We start from the raw sequence: 12,576 nt of genomic DNA on the forward strand, positions 1-12,576 counted from the left end.
GCTGAAGTCGGACGCTTAACCGACTGAGCCACCCAGGCGCCCCATTGACTATACTTCTTTTAAATATTTTGACAGGGTGGGAAGAATTCTGCTATATGCCTAAGTACCATGGTTGTCTCAGGAAGATCACTTGTGGAATTGTTTTGAGTTGCAAGTTGAACACCATTTTTACCTGGAAGAAGGATTGAAAGACAGACCATGGTTATGCAAATGTAGGTTTTTTTCTCATTTTTTTATTTTTGCAGACATTTTCTCTAAAATGAAAGAAGTGAGCCTACTGACTCAAGGGGGAAATTGACAATATTTGCTGCTAATAATAAAATTTCAGCTTTTGAGTGAAAATTAGCCTTTTGGAATGTTTGTATCCACCACTGTGAGTTTAGTAGCTTCCCAATACTTAAGGACTTAAAAACATTTTTTTTTAATGTTTACTTATTTTTGAAAGAGACAGAGACAGAGCGGGGGAGAGGCAGAGAGAGAGGGAGACATGGAATCCAAAGCAGTCTCCAGGCTCCGAGCTGTCAGCACAGAGCCCGATGCGGGGCTCGAACTCACAAGCAGTGAGATCATGACCTGAGCTGAGGTCGGACGCTTAACCGACTGAACCACCCAGGCGCCCCTACTTAAGGACTTCTGATGAGATCAATGGTGACATTAATGAATATAATTTCTTTTATATTGTATAATAACATGTGTCGACATTTAGAAGATCTCCATAGCTCAGTGAACCCTATTTTCCAAGTGTTACAAAATCAGTCACGGATAAAAGATGCATTCAAAGTGCATGATAGACCACTGTATTTTAACTTAACGAAAAATTGGTTTCAGATTCCACACTGAAACTAAATTTTGCAAGTCTTCATTTGTTAAGTTTTGGTACAGTATCAAAGAGGAATATCCACATACTTACCAGGCAAGGGAAAACCGTGATCATAAAGGTGCTTTTCTGGGCAAGGCCCATCCATTGCACTTCTCGGGGTGCCGATCTCTTCAATTTCCCCAAATGCGGGAGACTTGGTTGTGTAATTTAAGGCAGTGGGGGATTGCGTTCACTTTCTTCTCTTAAAAAAAGGAAAAGAGGAATATCACAGTTATCTGAAAAAGCTTTTAAAATAATCCTCCTTGGGGTGCCTGGGTGGCTCAGTTGTTTAAGCATCGGATTTGGGCTCAGGTCGTGATCTCCCAGTTGATGAGCTCGAGCCCGCGTCGGGCTCTGTGCTGACAGCTCAGAGCCTGGAGCCTGGTTCGGATTCTGTGTTTCCCTCTCTCTCTGCCCCTCCTCCACTCCTGCTCTGTCTCTCTCAAAAAAATAAATACATAAACATTTTAAATAAAGAAATAAAATAACCCTCCTTTTTCCATTTTTATATCTGTGTGAGGCTGAATTTTGTTCATATACTGCAACTAAAACAAATCTCAACAGATTGAGTAAAGGAGCAAAGAAGCAGTTTTAGGGATCTAGCCGCCTTTTATTAAGCCAGACATTTAAAGAGATATGCAAAACTGTCAAACAATGTCATTCTTCCCACTAATTTTTTTTTGATTTGGAAAATGTCGTTATTTTTCATTGAAAAGGGTGTTATTTGTGTTAACTTTAGTGGGTTCATCATTTTTACTTAAAAATATGTTTTTAAACTTTTTGTAATGTTTATTTATTTTTGAGAGAGAGAGCATGCACGCCCGAGCAGGAGAGGGGTGGGGGGGGGGGGGGGGACAGAGCATCCGAAGAGAGCTCTGTGCTAACAGCTCAAACTCACAAACCGTGAGATCATGACCTGAGCCAAAGTCAGGCTCAACAGACTGAGTCCCTCAGGTGCGCTTATTTTTTAAACTCTTAATTTGACTTCGAATATGGCAAATATCGATCATGTGACCCATATGAACAAAAACCCTTTCAGGTCTTCAGTTTTTCAGAGTGTGAAGGGATCTTGCGAGCAAAAAGTTTAGGAAACGCCACTACAGATAAACACTGAAGTTAATCAGCCCCATACGTAATACCTTGGTGCACAGGCGGAGGGAACACAAGATAATTATAAACACCCCTATTTGGAAAAGGAGAGGAGGCAAAACAGCACCCAATGGTCTGCGGGGTGTATGGCATGTGTTTTGCATCCTGGAGGTGGAGAACAGCAAGGATGCCCTGCCTTGGGAGAGTGAAGCTGGTCTGTCTGCTCTGCCGTGTTGGCTGGTCTCCCCTATTTGTTGTAACTTTCAGGCCACATCTTAGAAGGATTGTGAAGATGTCCTGTTCGTATTGTTTGGAACTGAGACAATGCCCTAGGGGTTGATCAGTTGCAAGCTTTCTTGTGCCAGGATTTGTTTTGTGTGGGTTTTTTTTGCAAAACCACTCCCTTAAAAGATGCAGAAGGTTTCTGACTATTTATATTTGGATAACTCTAGGGGTTAATAACCAAGTCAGAAGAATTGTGAATTATGGTCTCTGAATCTAGACCGGTGGGGGGGGGGGGTGTCTCTCAGCTGTGGGACCTCCCAGTGCTCAACCTAGGGTTTCCATCCTCACTGCTTTGGAGCAACTCTGACCACTAGGCTGTATCCCAGTGGAAAGCTCTTTGCATAGGCTAAGTCTCCTGTTAATGGGGACAGGCAGGAAGGGCTTGGGTGGGGCTGCGTTTCCTGCCTTCCTGCCTTTGTTTCCACTCAAAAAACTTTTTTTTTCAAAGTTTATTTTTGAGAGAGAGAGACAACGTGAACAGGGGAGGGGCAAAGAGAGAGGGAGACACAGAATTCGAAGCAGGCTCCAGGCTCTGAGCTGTCAGCACAGAGCCCGATGCGGGGCTCAAATTCATGACCTGACCTGAAGGTGGTCGCTTAACTGACAGAGCCACCCAGGCGCCCCTGTTTCCGCTCACTTTAACTTTGACATGAAGAGATGAGCTTTTTCAATCCTGCAAAGCATGTGACCTTCAGACTGTGTCAGCTCGGACTGCTGGCTCCAGGAAGTCTCTCTTGGCAAAGCTGTAGGCACACAAGGTCAGGGCCCAGGCTGCCCGGCTTCAACCGATCGTTGCAGCTCCCTGTCTAGCTTTGTGATGTTGGGTGAATGGTGCTGTGTCTCGATTCTTCCAATGTAAAATCGGGAATAACAACAGTACCTACTTCTTTGTGTTATTGTGAAGGGTCAGTGGATCAATATGGGTAAAGCTCTTAGAGCCCAGCACAGGATGAGTGCTTCAGAAATATTAGCTTTTTGGGGCACCCGGGTGGCTCAGTCAGTTGAGCGTCCAACGTCGGTTCAGGTCACAGTCTCGTGGTTTGTGAGTTCGAGCCCCACATTGGGCTCTGCACTGGTGATGTGGAACCTGCTTGGGATTCTCTCTCTCTCTCTCTCTCTCTCTCTCTCTCTCTCTCTCTCTCCCCCGCCCCTCTGCCCCTTCCCCACCTGCACATGCTCTCTCTCTCTCAAAGTAAATAAATAAACAACATTTTTTTAAAAAAGAAACATTAGTTTTTATTATTCACTATTCTGTCTGCAAAATTTGTGTCTTTGACTCCGAACTAAAGGCTTGGGAAAACAGCCAAAACAGACAACCTTCTGACATATTTCTACCAAGTCCCCGAGCTCCTACCTGTGTTAGGTACATGGTCTGAGCTCCAAGAGACCCTGGCTGTACACCTGCATGGCAGGGAGTGCCAACCTCCCAGCCAGGGATGGGGAGATCCTCACTCTCTGTACCCTACCTCCCCCCTGCCAATGCCATGTGTTAGGAATCACGACCAGTAACACCCCACTTCCTGTATTAGTCAGAAACTCTTCAGTTACAGATGACAGAATCTTAACAGAAGCGGGCTTTGGATAGGGAGAAAGAATTTGTTGGATTACGGCATGGGAAATTTCAGGGACTTCAGGCATGGTTAGAATGATGTCATCTGGTGGCTTCAAATGGTGTCCCTGTCTCTTGCCCTCCGCTTCTCAGCTCTGCCTTCTGCTGTGTGGCTTCAGTGTCAGGAAGTCTGTCCACATAGTGGAAGAGCCACACTCACTTATGTCCTTCCAGCTTAGGAACCTCAGGAGAAAGCAGCCTCTAGTTCTCCGAAATTGCAGAAAAGTTTGGGATTGCCTTGAATTTCTCCAGCTCTAGCTGTGTTCCTTAGCCTTGTAACATAACACCCTGAGTGACGTCGTGTGTGACTTCTGAGGACTGGAACCACCCAGCCGGGGAGGGGAGGAAGGATTGGTATTTATCAACCATCTGTTCTGTTGGAGGCATTGTACGCCTTCTCCTAGCAAAGATTAGCCCCTTTGGGAAGGACACTAAATCTCGCGGCTGACTTCATGTGCCTCCAAGCTGCGAGGGGAGGGCCCCTTCTTGTGTCCGCAGCCAACCCTTCTGCCTGCCCTTGATTTCGTCCCTCTGGCTTCTAGAGACGGAGCACCGTTAAATCGCTTCCTCCCTCTCCGTATTTTCTCCCGAGGGTCCAGACGTGCATGAGTCTCTCCTACTACGAAAAACAAATCTCCCCTTCTTAGGAGAGATCTGTCTACCGTCTCTACCTCCTCACCATCCACTCACACCTCAACTAAATGAACTCCCTTTTCTACTGCGGCTGTCTTCCGAGATGGCTCGCTCTCAAGTCAGCAATCGCTTCTCATGTGACGAACTCACTTCTCGGCCAGCTTGACCTCACATGTCCGCTACCCGTGCTTTCCTTCCCGAAATTCTTGGGAATTTCGGACCCCGCTTGGCTTCCGCTGTCTTGCTCGTTCCTGGGTTCCCCTCGCCCCTTTTCTGGTTGCTCCTTTCTCTGCACATGTCAGTGAAAGGTTTACGAGAAGAGAAAGCCAATTCTCCCGTCATTCACATCTGTGGTTTCAAATGCCATTTTGTCATTGGTGATTTCCCAGCTCCACGGCCCGTGTCTGTCTGTGTCTGCCCAGGCACAGGGTCCGAGCAGAGCCCTTGTCCACATATAGCGAGCGACGGATGAATTTCCTCCAAGGGAGGTGCCCGAGGAACGACAAAGCAGCATCTGCATCTAGAACTATACCCCAAGCCACTCACAAAGGCAGACACACAGAAGTAAAGTTAAGCAGCATCTCCAGCACAGGCTAAGAGGTGGGGCAGTGGTCCTGTCCTCGCTGGATCCTTCTGGTAACACCACAAGCCTCAGAGTTCAACTGCACAGCGCCGGCAGCCTCCTCTGGTCCCTGCACCCATGAAGCCCTTTCTCTCTCATACTGCATGTGACACGGCCATGTCAGAGTGGAAAGAGTGTGAGGTCTGGAATTCCAGATCTGGGTCTGTGGCTTGCTTCTTCCTCCTCCGTATGTTTTTTTGTTTATTTTTGAGAAAGAGAACACAAGTAGGGAGGGGCAGTGAGAGGGAGAGAGACCAAATCCCAAGCAGGCTCCACGCTGACAGCAGCGAGCCCGATGCGGGGCTTGAACTCACAAACCACAAGATCGTGACCTGAGCAGAAGTCAGTCACTCAACCAACTGACCACTCGGGCACCCCCCTGCTTTTTTTTTTTTTAATCTGGCTGTGACCCCCCCAGAAAACCAGTGGCCATGTTTGGGTATGCTCACGAGCCTCTTCAGGTGTGCAAGGAAGAGCCGTGCTCGGATGACTGACAGTAATGGGGGCAGTGGAAAGGGCAGTGAGGAAGTACGGTGGGCAGGGAAGCCATCCCGGCAGCCCACGCAGGTCCCTGGGGAACAGGAACGATGATGTGGTGACGAGCTCTGGGTGTGCTTCTAATGCTTCTGTCTCCCATGTCTGGCAGTCTCGTCTCACACAGGCAGTTGGCCTCCAGCACATCTAGGTTGTTCACAGCGGCACTTGGCTTGGGCCCAAATCCTGTGTCCAATCAGCTGCAGGAAGGTCGGCAGGGCTGGCTTCATTGGATTTACATGACCTAGATCGCAGTGATTCCATGAGGCAAGACCAGCTCAGGTCCACGGGCCTTGGGAGGAGGCTGAGGGAACCGCGGGCACTCAGCTTCATGGACGGTGTGTCGTCCTTATCGTGTCTCAATTCCCTTCTTCATTTGACAAATGAAGGGGTTGGGTCATTGATCTTCAAAGGTGCTTCCAATTCAGACTTTCCAGGAGTTTATTATTATTATAGCTTGATTGCCCACCAGCGCTAGCAAAATGGCATGTCACGAACAGGCCCATTGGCCTTAGCTTACTTAGCTCACTTGATGAGAGGCGGTGTGCAGACAATGAATAAGGCATTCAGTAAGTTCATGGATGATGGTGATGATGATAAATGAAAATATTAGCTAATACATAAAGCACTTACTACAGTCTGGGCACTATTCTCAGTATTCATGTAATCCTCACAGTCCCAAATGATGAAGCTGAGACAGAGAGGTTAAATCATTTGCCCAAAGTCATAAGCTACTTAAAAGGTAGAGTTAGAAATTCCCATCCGGGCATTCTGGCTCTGGAGTCTATCCTCTTAACCACCATGCTTGTGAGAGTACAAGCAAATTTAGAATAATGGGGAGGGCGGGCGGCTGGGTGACTCAGTCGGTTAAGTGTCCGACTTCGGCTCAGGTCTGATCTCACTGTTCGTGAGTTCAAGCCCAGCATCAGGCACTGTGCTGATAGCTCGGAGCCTGGAGCCTGCTTCGGATGCTGCGTCTCCCTCTCTCTCTGACCCTCTCCCGCTCACATTCTGTGTGTGTGTGTGTGTGTCTCTCTCTCTCTCAAAAATAAACAAACATTAAAAAAACTTTTTTTAGAATAATGAGAAGGGGGGATGTCTTTGGTTTTGTAATAATTTAATTTCAAGTTTGTGAATATTTTAGGCTTGACATTCATGGAAACAAGCCAGATCTTGATTTTCCACTGAGGAAAATCCCCGTGTCCTCTGTGATGGGAGGGAGCTGATCTGCTACGAAGCGTGCAGCTCATCTCCCCAGACGACGGAGCAGGGCTCAGTAGGAAGCCAATACCAGCTTCTAAAAAGAATAGGCCTTGCCAAAATCGCACAACTTGACTCCAACATCGTTAGGCCCTGCACTGTGATTCTCTTATGGAAGTTTGCTGGCATGTATGTATACACTATCCTCATTTGCCAAGGGGCTTTGCCCACCATTGGATCCGCTGAATCATAAAACCCACGCTGCTTACACTGCAGCCTATACCAACTGGGGAGCATTCTTTTTTTCTTGGCCCATTGGAGTTGGTAGCGTGTGAGATACTTGGCAAATAGGTCAGCGCAGCATAACCAAACGTGGCCTATTACCTCCAATATCAAAAGAGATCAAATTCTCAGGGTTTCTGAGTGGTGGCAGGCGTGCAGTGAGTGCAATAGCTTATCTTTCACTGTAGACATCCTGCCATGCTCCACACTATTGCTCTGGTTTCCTAAAAACTTCATGGAGGAGGAAGTGCCCTTAATCCCCACGGGGATTATCTCCCAGCCTCTAGAACACATGTGCTTTACCGAGGCATTTAGACACCTGCTGCTTCCTATTCAGCCCAGACACATGATTTCATCCCATGTAGAGCGGTGTTCTGGGAAACGAGATGACTTAAGTGCCTGCAGATTGGATTTCAACAGAGCTGGTGAGGTGATACGACCCAGATGTAGGACAGTAAGATGTACTGTTGACCCTGATAGGTGAAAAGTATTCTACTTTTGACGTTTTCTGCTCCTAGGGCTAGAAGAGAAGAAAGCATCTTCCAGGTCAACAGTTGCATGGCTGCAGGTGCTGGGGCAGGTGCTGACTTGCTTCATGAAGAGATTACATCTGAAATAACAGCTGCAAGTCCTGTACAGGGCAAACAAATAATTTTAAATGGGGATGAGATAGAGATCAATCAGCACTCCTGGATTTCTCAGTCTTTGACGCGGCAGCAGTATCTGTCATGCCCTCAGGGGCGCACTACTGCTCTTGAATTATTCTGGTAGGGAGGGACGGTTCCAGGGGCTTTTACTCTTCTCACCACAATAGCTTTAACTGTACAGGTCGTTGTGAAAGATTCTGCCAGTTGCCAAGTACGTCTAGAACAACTGTGACCACTCGAACTGGGAAGTAACCACAGGACGAATATGTGAGATAGACCCGGGCCAACATTCCTTTTAAATGGCTTGATCCCCGGGGCGCCTGGGTGGCTGAGTCAGTTAAGTGTCTGGGTCTTGATTTTGACTCAGGTCATGGTCTCATGGTTTGTGAGGTCAAGCCCCACGTCCGGCTCTGTGCTGTCAAGCACAGAGCCTGCTTGAGATTCTCTTTCTCTCTGCCTCTCTCTCTCTCTCTCTCAAAATAGACATTAAAAAATTCTTTGATCCCCATATATTCGTTTGCTAGATATGCTATAACAAGTACCACAAACTAGGTGGTTTAAACAACATAATTTTATTGGGCTAGAAGTCTGAGATCAAGGTGTGGGCAGGCTTGGCTCCTCTGAGGGCTGAGGGAGAATCTCTTCCAGGGCTCTCCCCTAGTTTCTGGTGGTTTGCTGGCAATCTTCGCAGTTCCTTTGCTTCTGCTGCATCATCCCGATCTCTGGCTTCATCTTCACATGACGTTCTGTTTTTGGGTCTCCGTGTCCAAATTCTTCCTTTTCACACGACACACATCATATCAGATTAGGGGCCTACCTCCTCCAGTATGACCTCATTTTATGCAATTATATCTGCAACAGCCCTATTTCCAATAAGATCACATTCTGAGGTATGAGAGGTTAGGGTTCCAACACATACATTTTGCAGGACACCCCTCCAAACCCTTGATACCCCACAAACCTCAATTCTAACTAGTGGAACACAGATCTTTTTGGGGATTACTGTTAGCATAGGGCTAGTTTCTAAGTATTCCCTAAAGGCCTGGGTATTTCCATTCCCCTAAGCACAGGAACATAGATAAGTGGCTTAAGATTCCCTTGGGGAACACTGAAAGATTTGCAATTACAGTGATGGTTATATTGTTGGGTGCTACCTCCAAGGGTACTCCTCACCCCTTTATTCAAGGACCTTGGGCCCGAGAATTTAGTGAGAGTTTGTAACTTTCCATTTTGGTGACTCAAAACAGGTCTCTTTTTGCCAGATCTGGAGTCTTGATTTGGGTTATACCAACCAAATAGGACCTTGGAAGGTTCTATTTCATCACTCCGGCTCTGTTGCCTTGGTACTGCCCCTTGGCTCCTCCACTCCGGGACCCCATCATTCCTATTGACGTCAGGGATTCCATTTCAACGGCAGCATCTCTTAGCTTCATTCCCAGCCTATGGAGGATATAAACTACAGCACTCTCCAAGATAAGGTGTTCCTCTTATCTACATACTTTCCAATTCCTTGGTGAAAGGAACATCCTCTGAGCAATTCTAGAGGGCAAAATTAGATTGAGTCACACATATGACAAATCTGATCAACATTTCTATCTTCATGTTTTTGGATTTATCTTCTGCTATGCTAAGGAGTTTTAGGAGTTTCAATTTGAATGTACACTGTGTGCAGTCCAGGTTTCATCTAACCAACCAGCTAAGAGCCACTCGTAGCTGCTAAAGCCAATATACTGAATCCAGAATCTCTAGAATTTCCATATCCATAAATTCAACCCAAATGAAATAAAATTTTGTTGTTTTCTTCCTGGTCTAATTTAAACCTTTAAAACCCAGGTTTCTGCTGATTCAAATTAACCAAGTCTTACCATTCTTCTGTAAGCCTTCCCTCGGATCAGACTTTGTGTTTGCCTTCCAGAAGCACATCGGGATCTAACTCTAGTTACAGATCTGGTGGCAACATGGGGTAGTGGGTTGGACATGAGTATTGGCATTCCCTTTCAAGGCAACTACCCAAGGTCTCCAAGTAAGACAGGACCAGCCATATTAGTGAGGGGAAGAAAGGCTGTTTCTGCTGGTAAGAGACACTAAGTGGAATTTGGATTCAGAACACTGGGACTTACCTAAATCCACTCAAATGTCCCCATTTCTCGTTTCAGGGTCCCATTCTCTCCCAAACAAGGTTCTAATTTTCACATAAGAGACATGGTAAGGCTATGAATTTAACTCATGCTGTAATTCTGTAACCCAGAATCTCCTTCTGGTTTTCATGTACATCGGCCTTGCAGTTGCAAGAGACAAAATTCTTCTGGGGCTCTCCTATACATGCCTGGAGCTGAAAATGTAAAGTTCTGGGGTCTTTGGGTTTTTTGCTTTTTTTCTTCTTTACTTCTTTAGCATCGCCACCACCATCTAGGCCCTCATTTCTTACATGATGGTCTGTAGTGGCAGCCATTTGATCTGCCGACGTCCTCCAAGAGACTTTTCGTTTCAACCGAAACACAAATGTAAGTAATCTTTGTCTACTATTTTCCAATGGCAATTTATCCTCATTTCCTTCAAATCCAACAGTCATAACTAATCTAAGAGTGCCATCTTTGAGGGCCTACTGCCTATAACCACTTTTGGAAACAAACAGGGTTATTGGAGTTTAGTAGTTGCAAGACACAAAACCCTTCTACCTATTTTAAGTAGCAAAGGATTCAACGCAAGTAAATTAGGTGCTTGCAAGAACTGGAAAGCCTGAGCAGTGGGCTCTAGACTGGATCTCCAGGTCTACCCTGGTAGCATTCCCTCTGCCACCATCAAGATGAGGAATCATCAGGCCACCACAGGCTGACTACAAGAACACACATCACTGTTCTTTATGATCAGGAAGCCCTTCAACACTCACAAAACTACGGGCGGATATTGGGTACCACTGAAGAGAAACCCAAGGTCTTTAGATCCTTGCAGTAGCAACAAAGTAGCTGAAGATGGCCCCACAATCACTTCTTCCTTCCACATCTTATTTATACATTTAATTTGCAAAATTTAAATTATATTCAGAACCTTGGTTTAAGGAAGTTTAAAACCCATCGCTTTTAGCTTTCCAGTCTCTGGGTACAAGAAAGTGTATTAGAAAGGGTCAGAATGAATGAGTACGCATTTACCATATCCACGAGTTTCTTTACATGACCCCATTCAAGTGGGACTGGTGACACACCATCTCCCAGTTTTAGCCCATTTGAAAGCTGACTGCAAGCATCCCATCTGTCTGGCTTTGAAGATTACCTCTCTTCCTGGACTCAGAGAAACTTACAATTTCCTGGTCTTCAGAGTTGTTTTGCTGATCTATACAATCTCACCCCCAGCCATCTCTTCAACCTCCTTGGTCCACATATTCCAGCCAAATAGGTCTCTAAGCTGTGTGTGTGCTTTTTAAACAGGCTAAGGATGCTCCACCAAAGGGCCTTTGTATTTTGTTCCCAATGCCTGCTATGTTCTTCCCCTAGATAGAAAGAACCATTTGGTTCTTTCTCACTCCCCTTAGGTTTCTGATCAAATGTTCATGAAAGACGCCTATACTACCATCTGAAGTGGCTCCATCTACCACTCTCTTTACTCTCTCTACTCTGTTTTCTCCAGTGCACTTATCCTCATCCAGATCATCTATTTTATCGTCTTTCCCCCTAGAGTGTACGTTCCACGGGGACAACAATTTTGTGTTTTCTTCGTTGTTGCATGCTACACTTGAAATGTAGTAGGCATTTCAAAACGAACGAATGCTGTACAAAGAAGTTAAACTTTCCCCATTTTCTAAAGGGAGAACCAACTTGTCCAATGCATTATTCATGTTCTCCTCCAGGTGGTGCCGAAGGGCCTTTTCATCAGCTAACGTCTAGGCCATACAAACTAGTGTTGCGAAGGATTAGAATAAGCTTAGTTTTTCATAGCCTCTGGTCTAGAGTTCTGGGCTTTTCTTAGATGACCCCCATAATCTCCCTTATTGATTCTTATTCCTGCAGGAGAAAAAAACGTGGGTCTTTACCAAAAGCATTTCAGTACACCATGTCAATCTTTGCGACCCCATAATTAACGATTATTTTCCCCATTCTGGTTGAGTGACAGCAGACTCAGAGGCAACTGTCCAAGTGTCACAGCAGGAAGAAGTGGAGCTTAGATAAGAACACAGGTCTGGCTGCCAATTCTTGCCCCTCCCAAAGACTTCTTCCAGTTTTTCAAAGTTAACTGCTGTCCTGGTAAGGCTTCAAGAGAACTGCAATCTTGAGCTGATAATTTGCATTTCACAGATTTGCAGACTGTTTGCCCCCTTTTCCAACAGTTTCCCTTTTTCACACAAGGACACCCTCCAGGGCACTTTCTTCCAGAGACTCAAAGTCCGCTAAGAGCATTTCCCATCTCAGATGCAGGGAAATGTGCTCAGTCTGGCTGCAGTGCCCAAGAGATCAGAGTCTTCCAAGTTGTCTGTTGTCCAGACTCATCATCCTCACTGTGGTAAAGCACAGGCCAGGAAGACAAGGAGCAGGTGCATCTGTGGGAGGAAACAGAAAGCCATCTGGTCCTTAGGGAAAGGGTGTTTTCAATTCTTCCTCTGGGCCCAGGGCTAAGGTGCTAAAGAAGTTCCTTAAATATTGTTGAAAGAGTTGGGGAAATTAAGAGCATGAGAGAAAAACTGACTCACAGGTCACAAAGTAAGTTACTGCCAGGTTCAGAATCTTACATCAGGTTTCATGAATCTTTTAGTTTTGCTGCTACACTATGTATGAGCTCTCATTTCTAAGGCCAAGACCCCAAGTAGTACTAACATAGCTCAATT

At 45.9% G+C, this 12,576-nt stretch overlaps 1 non-coding gene across 1 annotated transcript; it reads left to right on the plus strand.

Annotated features, from left to right (window-relative positions):
* The first annotated feature begins 902 nt into the window (after positions 1-902).
* LOC113599703 (U1 spliceosomal RNA) lies at positions 903-1,064 on the plus strand. Its single transcript, XR_003420616.2, has one exon. It is a non-coding gene; the product is annotated as a U1 spliceosomal RNA (small nuclear RNA).
* The last annotated feature ends 11,512 nt before the right edge of the window (positions 1,065-12,576 follow it).

This window comes from Acinonyx jubatus, chromosome C1 (genome assembly GCF_027475565.1).
Source record: "Acinonyx jubatus isolate Ajub_Pintada_27869175 chromosome C1, VMU_Ajub_asm_v1.0, whole genome shotgun sequence".
Lineage (NCBI taxonomy): Eukaryota > Metazoa > Chordata > Mammalia > Carnivora > Felidae > Acinonyx > Acinonyx jubatus.